Source organism: Pteropus medius, unplaced genomic scaffold (genome assembly GCF_902729225.1).
Source record: "Pteropus medius unplaced genomic scaffold, Ma_sr-lr_union100, whole genome shotgun sequence".
Lineage (NCBI taxonomy): Eukaryota > Metazoa > Chordata > Mammalia > Chiroptera > Pteropodidae > Pteropus > Pteropus medius.
The window spans coordinates 3,461,513-3,472,052 of record NW_024346062.1 but is presented as its reverse complement, the minus strand read 5'-3'; the positions used below and the strand labels follow the sequence as shown (position 1 = coordinate 3,472,052).

The following is a 10,540-nucleotide window of genomic DNA, read 5'->3' as shown; positions in this document are numbered from 1 at the left end:
AGATACTCTAAACTTTAGACCCACAGTTTAGCAAACAGCTTCTTTTTCACATCTACTCATTATATAATAAGCCATGGTCATTTAGAGCACTATTTATCAAATTCTCACATTCACAATGATCTGGAGCTACTTTCCACATTACACTTTTAACAAGTCACTAAAAATTCTTTGGGTCACAAGAGTAAAATTAAACATCCTGTCATGGATAATGGTAAATGAAATTGCAATATGTAGTCCTGGGTATAAAGATTAGCTTCACTCCAAAGCATTTCCAAATCAAATAACTTCAAATGATAAACTTTTCTTTAATATTCTTATGGTCAAAGAAATTCTATAATAACTTTAGGGAGAAAAAAACAACAAAATACACTTCTATGCAGTATAAAAATGTTAAAATTTTTTTATCCATAAAACAACAATTATTATTGGGGGTTTACTAACCTACTTAGGATTTTAGAATATTTACTGTCTAATCTTAGCATACTGCACTTTTTAGTTAAATACATAAAATTCATTATAATATCAACACAGATTTTTTTTTACAGTAGCAGCAGCACTCTTAAACATGTAAAAACATGTTATACGTTATAAAACAGCAATAGATTCCACATGCAGTCAAAGTAATCTCAGATTAAAATTGGCATCAAGTTCTAATAAACACATTCACCTACCAAATAGCACTAGAGACTGGACTGATTATTAAAAACAAAGAAGGGAAACAAGTAGGACACCAGACTATCATGTAGTATAGTGTGTGTGTGTGTAGGTGTGTGTGTGTGTGTGTGTACATAACATATATTTTTTTCTGTATCTATAATCATATATATATATTTTTCTAATAGAAAATCCCAATCAGTCCTATGGGAAGCAGAAACACTTCTCTCTTTCTCAAAACTGCTTTCATTTTGACCCAAATTTGCTGGCTTATTTGAAATGATTTTACCTTTCTCATTACAAATTCATTTGAAGTAAAACTGTAGAATCTTCAAATCTTTAGAGCATCAAAAATTATTTATCTTAAAAAAATAGATTCTGCCATTATTTAATTTTATATTCTATTTCATTCTTTTGTCATTCATTCATTTGGTGTTAAATTTTACAAATTTAGTCTAATGCCAATCAGTGATCTGCCTGGGAAACTTGCCTTAGCAGGCAGATGTCCAGATCAAAAAATAACCCATCTTCATAGAAGAAATATACACAAACATTTACACATCATACAAACTAAGGTTGAAATGGGTGGGGCCACTTGATGGACATCCATTTGTCACTTTCATTGGAAAATTTCATAGGCAGCTTCCAATACCCGCAGACAAATTTAGATGAATGGAAGCGCTGACTAACGATGCCATTATCTATATACCAAATATAAATGAAATCCTGAAAGTCCTGAGTCATTCACATGAGCTACTAAAATAACAAGGGAGGGGAACTCAGAATAATGATAACAAAATGTCTTGAGATGGAAATTAATAAAAAGAAATAGCAGTCAGATAAATAAAAAGATAATATATGCTTGGTTTCAGGAAAGAGATCTAAATCTAGTAAAGGGGCTAGTCTTATGAATTGCAAAAATTGCATTATGTACAATCCTTTTTAGCAATAAAATTATTTTAACCATTAGTAACTCAGAGTTGTTATTTTAGGAAAATGAAGTCAATACATTTGTTTTCCTGAGGCAGGCAGGGGCAGTATTGTGCTATTCATGAACTTCATTAATATTCATTAATTTTTAAAGCAGTTTGGTTAGCTTTGGCCATTATCTGTACAGATATTTTACCTTTAAATAAAAATAATTACAAGAATTTTATTATCTAAAAATGTAATAGCATGAAATTCAAAACCTATGTTTCCAGTAGAGGACAGTCTTTGTAGGAGGGTCTATGTTTTTCAGAAGGGTTTGTTTCAATCGAATTCCTGAGGTAAAAATCTAAAAATTATAGTGACTAAAATAACCTAAATGTAACCAAAAGTAAACTGAAAATACTTTTTTAAAAAATGTTCGAATTAATTTCCACTTAAAAGAATACCACAGTTGACCCAATTAGCTCTGCAAACGTATTTGGTTGTTTGACATTCTTTAGGATTTCACAGCAGACTATTTTCACTCGTCCAGCACCTTAGATCCCCAAAGATCCCAGTGCACATTTAGCGATATTTACCTTATGAAGTAACTAAATCCAGATGAGCATAGAGCTCACATCACTGTAAAAAGAAATTGTTTCCTCATGTTTACAGCTCCCATTCCGGGACTAGAAACTGAAAACTCTGAGAATGATCCTCGTGCAACCAGGAAATTGTGCACAGAAATGCAAAATAGTTTATTTGTAAATAAGCCCAGCCATAGTAACCATATGATACTGTGCTCCGCAGAAGTCCTCCAGCCTTTGTAAATCAGGCTCTCCACACTAGGACAGATTAACAACCAGGGCAAATAATTCATGCACATGGAGTTGGAAATGGAACCCTCCACATGTTCTTCTTGATTCATGTCCACACTGAGGTATAACAATGTTGAGTAGTACTTTCTGGAGAAAATAAATAAATGAAAATTAAAATACCACCCAAAGAAGTCTGAATAATTCAGGGAAATATTTGAGGCATGGCCAAAGGGAAAATTATAGCGAACAGCTAAACTTTCAAGAAAATAAGTCTCTTTGTGTGGATTTATTTATTTATTTACTTACTTACTTATTTTTTAAAGGACTGCCTGCTCTATAACTGTATTTGAATCTATTTGATTTGTGTTTGTCAAAAGTACTGTCTAGTCCCTGAGAAACACCTCAGTGGCTTTCCTTTGGATTTCGTTTTTGGCTTTTTGGTTTTGTGTGTAAAGTAAACTGGCCCCTTAAGACTAGTACAATTTTCCTGTTTAGAGTAGTTTGAAAAATAGGAGAAAGCAGCTTGCTTCTTGTTATCAAAGATACATGACTACTGAAATAATTTTTCTAAAAACATGATTACTAACAGATGACCAACAAGAAAAGTAAATTCAGTACCTGGCTCTGTAATTGGGGTAAACCTGCCTCCCCACCCTCACAATATCATAGTGAGATAATAGGTAGCAGTCTCTTCAGAGATATTTATTCACTTTGACTTATTGTTGAAGAGTAGAGAAGAATTTTGCTGCACCCACAAATGGACAGATTTCCAATTCAAGGTATCATGCTTTGGGTTGGCCACTCTAGGGGTAGTGAACTCTCTCAGCCGTCCATATCTGCCTTGACATTTCATGGGGAATACCGCAAACCTGTCTCTGATTTTCCTAGGTCTGAATGCAGTATGTGGCCTTCCAAACTAGACATAAAGTTAATGTTGGTGTTCTAGATCCTTCGTGAAAACCTGTGGCCCCCCAGTGGTATTACTTCATGAATGCCTAAGGTCACAACTCTGCAAGTCAGGCCTTGTCCTCTCTAGCAGTTTGAGCGGGACTGAACGTGTCTGGATGAAAGTACAGAATATAAAGTGTTAATCAAGAGTCCCCCAACACTGGGGGGCTGGGAGGACAGCAGGAGCATCTAAGCGCGGGGAGCAACTGGAAACCACAAACGCCCAAACTGGGTAGAGCTATTGAACTAAATCCGGAAACCCAGCTTAGGAAAGGGAGTCAGTTAAGTTTAGACCTAATGGTACAATCAAGATATCAGAACAGACCTATTAAAAACAGAAAAGGTGGTAATGACATCCCTGCCCTCAAAAGCAAGGATTTCTTTTATGTTGCAGTTGAAGCTTCGAAATACAGTTTATGACTCTAATGCCCTTTATTCCGAAAGAACCCTGAGGTTTCTGTACAAATGTCCTGCAGGAGTGTAGACAGCCTCCCCCCACTCACCACCCACCCCCCGTCGCCAGCACACGCACGCCTTCGGCTTTGCCTCGCCACTACTTCAGGTAACCTTTGATGAGGGGTCGGGGGACGCAAATCAACAACCTTCGCCCCTGTCGGTGCATCCTGCAAACCCTCCGCAGCCAACAGGCTGTGGGACCAGTTCACTGCACTTCAGCCCCAGGCCCCTCCCCCGCTCCCCTGTGCCCATCACCAACCGCCCGCATGCCCCTACACAGCCCCTTCCCCTCTTCCTGTCCAGGGGGCCATCCCTTATCTCCCCTGAAACTCATGGAGGCTTCATGCCCACCAGCAAATTCCTAACAGCCCTAGGCTTCCAGGAAAGCCGTAAAAAACTAAACTAAAAAAAAAAACCACCATGACATCACGGGCAGGTTTATTTGGGTTTGTTTGTTTGCTTGTTGGCTCGATTAAATACTCGTGGAAGGTGAACGTACCCCACACAGGAGAAGTTTGATGTTGACAAACTTCTGGTGGCAGCGAGACTGTGTCAGCACAACTTCCGGGATAATGAGAGCTGCTTTGCAGGGAGCGCGGCAGCAGCGGCGGGAGGCGGCCGCAGGACGGAACAGCAAATGCTATTCAGCCCGAGCAGTTTCAAGCCGCCCGAGCTGGGGAATTACTGTAGTCGAGCTACGGCTCTTACCACCGGCGCTGGATCTGGGCGCGCGTTAGGGGGGGAAGCTGCAGGCACAGGGCGCCGAGAGGAGAGCTTTCAAGTTACTTTGCTCCATCTCTGCACCCGGCTGAGGCTTGCAGGCTGCGTGGTAACTACAAACATCTTGTTCCTTGCTTCTTTGGGCGGCCGCCTTGGAGCCAACCAACTTTTCTCTCCCCCCAAAACTCCCTCTTTGTTTCAAATAGGACTCTCCAAAATTTATTCTTGGGAAGACTGACAGCCGGGGTCAAGAAACAGCTGTTGAAGTTAATGTTTCTTCCTCCCACTTCGTCTGATGGCTGTGCCCTGCCAAGACAAAGTGAGAGGCACTGCCTGGTGGCTTCTTTAAACAGACATGCATTGAGCCCCCCAAAAGGGGGGCGGATTTTCCTGCTTAACATACAATCTGATCAGAAATGCAACAGCATGTGCCTTTCAACTTGTGCTGATTACTTGCCGAAAAGATGCTGCAGCTTTTAGTTTTGAACACTTTGAGCATTGGGGGAGGGGATGGCGGGAGAACTGGTTGACAGTTTCTACTTTTTGGTAAAAGGGCAAAAATTTTAAACCTTCCTCTAACCCATCACTCACCTTCTAAGAATGGTAGAATGGCCTGGTGGAGGGAGAAAAGAGTTGCATTCCTTCGCCAGGTTTAATTCACATTTCAAAATTCAATCATTATGTAGAACAGGGGCTTGCCTAGAGCTAGGCACATTGTTTTTCATTTGGAGTCTAAGGCCAAACCTTGATGGTGCTGCCAACTCTTGGTGGCTCCCAGTGGCTTTCTCCAGATTAGGCCTGCCTTCTCTTCCTTTCCCCAGTCCAACTCCTTGTTTGCCCAGAGGACATACTCTGGAAGAAACTACCCTGTTCTTTCTGCTGCTTTCTCCAGGATTAAGGCTGGTTTTAACATAGTCCTTCCTCAGCTCTGCTTTTTAGAGCGCCCGGTGGGCTGCTGATGGGCCCCTTGGGGTTGTCCTTCTAAGTCTCCATCTCCTGACTGAGCCCTCCCCAGGTGTCCAGCCTCCATAGTCTGAGGTAGGCTGATGGGAACTCTGTTCTTCCATATCAGAGAGTTTAACCACCCTTCCAACAAACCCATTCTCCATTGCGAATGCTCAGCTCTCTTGGCCTCTCTCAGACACAATCACATGAAGACATAAAAGGCTCTTCTTCCACATTACCAGGTTATCTCGTCACCACATCGCAATGCGGTGCCATCACAAAGTGATATTGCATCAGGCTCAAGGATATTTTAGGAAGCTCTGGAGCTGGGTCCAGCAAGCCTTCCATGCAGGCATCAGGCCTACGCTGCCAAATGAGGGCTGCAGAGCTGCCGGACAGGTGGCAGTGATGCTCTCTCTATTCTCAGCTCCATTACCCACTTACTCCCCCAACCCCCGAACCAGTCAGATTCGCTTGGTGGCTTCCCACGCCTCTCTTTGCCTTGCTTTCAGATGCTACCACCTTTATTTTTCTTCGTGTCTCTGCAAAATATTTTGGTCCACCTTCTGATGTTTTTCTGCCTATCATAGTCACTCGCTGAGGCCTTAATTAGTATTTGTTCTTATTAACTATAAATCAGCTGAGTTACACTTGGAGTTGCAGTGTCTGCCGCACATACAGCCTCCAACTTGGTTGTCTGCAGGCCTGTTGGACTGGGTGAACTTTTCTCATTCTTCAGACTCTGGATCACCCAGCAGGTTGGCACAATGGCAGTGGCCACGAATCAGTGCACCACTCTCAGCAAGCGCCCCCTTCTCTGAGTCCTGCTAATGGAATCCAGCAGCCAATTGACTTAAATTCCTTCCGCTTTATTGTTCTCAGTCCTTAGGCCAATGCTCAGCATCTAGCAGGACTGTGAGGCAGACCTCCACTGATCCTAGAGTTGTAATTCCCCACTGCTGGCTCCTGCAGTTTTATTATGGCCTCTTTTTTTTTTTTCCCCCTAAGATTGACAGACATAAACCTCCAGTGTGGAGGTCAGCAACAGCACCCTTAAAGGCTTCTTTGTGTGGAAATGTAACCTTAGGGCGAAGTCGGCCTGGCTCCAGGAAAGGCACATTACCCTGCTACAGGGAAGTACTGTGCTGGGACAAACCTCAGGATTTCTCCTTCTGGCTGGCTACCTGGGATCCTCCCAGGGACAATGCTTTCTTCCTCTAAGAATTTTTTTGTGGAAGGACTTTGAGAGATTGGGAATACTATAAGAGGAGGCCTGTAGTGGCTGTCCAGGGAACTCTTCATATAATCAGAGCGATCGGTGTCCTTCCTTCAGTGAGTGGATCTCTAAATGCAACCACAGGTCAGGGCGTTGTCCCCGGTGGGGTGGGAGGTGGCACCATTTGCTCTTCTTGTTGCTGATGCTACTACCATGCCCAAAAGGAATGTCTTTGAAATACTTACAGGATCTATTTATGCAGGCGTTGGGTTAGACAAATTACTCTGGAAAGCGGGGTGAAAAGATACAGAATCTTAATTTATCATTCAGGATTAAAGTCAGATTTAAATCAGGTAGAATTATTAAGAGATTTAGAGCCAGTGTCTTTTTCCAAAAGAAGAAAGGACCAAAGAATCCTCTTTGTTGAAATATAATGATGTCAGGAATATAGCTTCTTGTGTTTGGAGTTTCTTTTTTTTCCTCTATTTTTTAGGTGTTCACTTATATTTCCCATCAGTCAAATAGAACAGTAATAGGAAATTTGATTACCAGATACATATGATTAGGCATATGTATCTGTTCCATATAGACAAGTACTAAAAGCAAGAGATGAAGGTATGCACTTGTCACTACAGAGGGCTCCCTGTAGGAACAGGGATTATGCCTGAATTAAGGGGCAGATGAGATATAGCTAGTTAGAGCAGATGAACTTGGAATAAGAACGAGGTAAGAAAGATACAAATCTAGGTATTTAGTCCCTTAGCCCCAGGAACTGGATTTTTTAGTATAGAGAGGTTAACACAATGCTTTTAGCCAATGTTTTTGGAAAATGTATTCTCATGGAGTCAAGAACATGGACAGTGAAGGTAATGAAAACAAAGAAATGTCTTTAGATTATATTTGAAATTATAGAATATAGACAGAAAAAAACAAAAACAAAAAAAACGTGCAATTATTTTCCCCCTTCCCTCTTCCTCCTAAATCTAGGCAGGAGTTTAATTTAGGATTAAAGGGCTCCCTGTTGCTTCTCCTCTAGCTTCTCCTCCAGGTATCCCATCCACACTCCAGTTCTGGTTTTGGGCAGAACTGCAATTGTCTTTAGTAGGGAATTCCATGAACTCCTGTGCTGGTTTTCTAGTGTGGGAAAATGTCAGTTGGGAGGCTAAGACCACCAAACTAGTTTTCATTATGACCCAAGGCACACTTAAACCCAGCCCTTCAGTGGTAGGCAACTGGCCCAGCACACTGTTCTCGCAGTGCTCATTAAGATGTTATTTATATTTTACAGTATGGTTCCAAGCCATAAGTTGGGATTTTATCTTGGCAAATAGGAAAAAAAGTACTCGTGATATCTGAACCTGCAAAGTTTTAACTTCTACTATAGAACTGGTAGTGATTTGCAAAATAAGGTCACAGCAGTGGAGAATGATCTCCCCATTTCTGTTCAGAGGAGTTGGTGGGAAAGTGAAGAACAAATGAAAAACGCATGGTCACAAAATTAAACTTATTAGTCAAATAGATTTTAACCTTTATCTTCCTCTTAAAAGTGAATTTAATATTTGCCAAAAGTACAAAATCAACAACCCCTATGAAAGCACATTTTATACATTGGCCCAGAACCTATGGAAAAGGTGGTGAGTCTTCATAACTACGCTCAATCTCCTTGCCTTGGAACTTTCATTCACGTGACTAGAATTATTCCAGATCAAAACAGTATCATTAATCTCAGTCAGTTATAGGTGAACCAAACTGTCTGGATTCTTACTTCAATAGACCAAATTAAATTAACATTTTAATGATGTGTTTCTGGCGTTGTTCATACTTCATAAAGAGTAACTCACTTTATTTGACTCAAGGCAACAAGGCTAAACAAGTGATTCAAAAAAAATGGATCTTTTCCAGGTCTGGAAATTAAGTTTTCTTGAGTTCTTCTGAGGCAGCTAAGATTCTCAGAATCTACAAGCCCAGCTCTACGATGCTACCATCTTTCCAAGACAACCATTAAAACTTGCAGCTAGAACCAGTCATGCAAATAATTTTTTGCAACAGCCTCATGAAGGCCAAATGAAAATTAGAGGCCGTCTCTCCAATGGCAATAAGCCAAACATCTAAGATCTCTGGAGATGCCTGACATCTTGCCATGTTGTCATCACATTCATATCCTGGATAAGGTATTCTCGTCTGTATTTCACTGACTACCAGTAAGGGGCATGTGCAGAATAATAAATGATTCAACTTTTAGTGCTCCCGTTAGAACCTAACATGTTTAACAACATTCCCGGGTAGAGGGTATGGGGAATGTACATCAAAGATGGCATCAGCTCTTCACCCATCAATAGCCTGATGATATCATGCTAAGGAGCCACCATAATTCTGTGGTTTATAAAATTCTAAGATTATTGTGATTACTATATGGAACGCTCAGCTGACAACAATGAGCCCTTTCTCAGCTGCAGAATGCTGAACAACGAGGTCAACTACAGAGGATTTTTTTAAAGCAAAATTTAGGGGAAAGCAACCACTTCATGGACCCAAGAGAGTTTTTGCTGCCAACTAGCAATCTCAGACCCTAGCAGTTAGTTACACAGTACATTTGATTTCAAAAAGTGCTTGCTCCTCAAAAGATTATAGTAATATAACAGTTTCTTTCTTTTTTTTTCTAACCAACAGGTGAAACTAGAAAGTGTCTTCCCATCTCTGTTCAAAGAAGTCACGTGCCAGTCTGCAAAGAAATGCTTGTCTACACAGGGAATCTTCAAATTTGCACGTATATCAACAGGCCTTCAACATCATGCATCTAATTGTAATCTAAATATAAATATAATCATGCAATTCTCTAAATATAATCATGCAAATTAATAAATGCCATCACCTTTCAATGCTACTCTAGCAGTTGACTTTCTTTCAGGGCCATTTTTCACAAAGAAACAAAGTTATTATCTCTTTGAAGTATTTTTGCAGATTTGATAGAGAACCATAGTTTAGATGTGAATATCAGGTGGATGACTGGGCCCACTTACTAATCAAGTGATTTGTTCTCAGACAATAATATTTGAAATTCTGATGCTTGCTTCAACAAAACTGCAGATTATTATTTTTCATCAACCTTTGAGGTTGTCCATAAGTCATTGCAGTGTTCAATATCAAGTCTTCACATTATTAGAGGTAGAGAGAACAATGAAGGAAAGAATTTTCCTTGTGGGATTTTCATTTTCCACAAGTTATTTTCCTATAGTTCGTGATGTTGAGAATACTTTTTAGAAATTTTTCAAGGAGATGACTCCCAGTCATTTTTCATTAAAAAACATATTTTTGCATTTCATGTACTATCCCAAGAGTGGTTGTAATAAGCTGTTTGTTTTCACTCTGCAACAAGAGAAGTGACCTACTGTCTTGTATTTCATAATAACCACAGTAGTGAACTAAAACCATTTTTCCCTATATTTGGTTTTTCTATAATACAATTTTGTGATCGAATACATATAAACTTTGCCTAAAAGATCAAATTATTTTTTTCTTTTTAAAAATGTACATTTTTAGTTTTTAACTCTTAATGAATGTGTCATAAATCCAAGCTAAATTCTAATGATAGTTAAATCATACTTTCTTTGTATTTCAAAGAGTTCTAAAGATCAAGTTGGTACAATTAAATTGTAAACATGGCGCACTACGTTATCACTGTAAATTATGCTATATAGCACATATAAAGCACTTTTACCCTAGGTATTGAATATGCCATGCATAATCCATAACTGAAGTATCTCAATGGCAAATTTAAAAAAATAAATGATTTTTGTTGCAGCAGAATTCAGAACCCAAAGCACCTCTGATTATCCACAGTTTAGGCAGAATGTAGGCAGAAGAGAACGTGTTA

The 10,540-nt window shown here is 39.8% G+C and overlaps 1 long non-coding RNA gene across 1 annotated transcript; it reads left to right on the top strand.

Moving 5' to 3' along the window:
* The first annotated feature begins 4,389 nt into the window (after positions 1-4,389).
* Positions 4,390-9,550, top strand: LOC120612495 (uncharacterized). Its single transcript, XR_005655452.1, has 2 exons — positions 4,390-4,614; positions 9,337-9,550. It is a non-coding gene; the product is annotated as an uncharacterized LOC120612495 (long non-coding RNA).
* Positions 9,551-10,540: the final 990 nt, after the last annotated feature.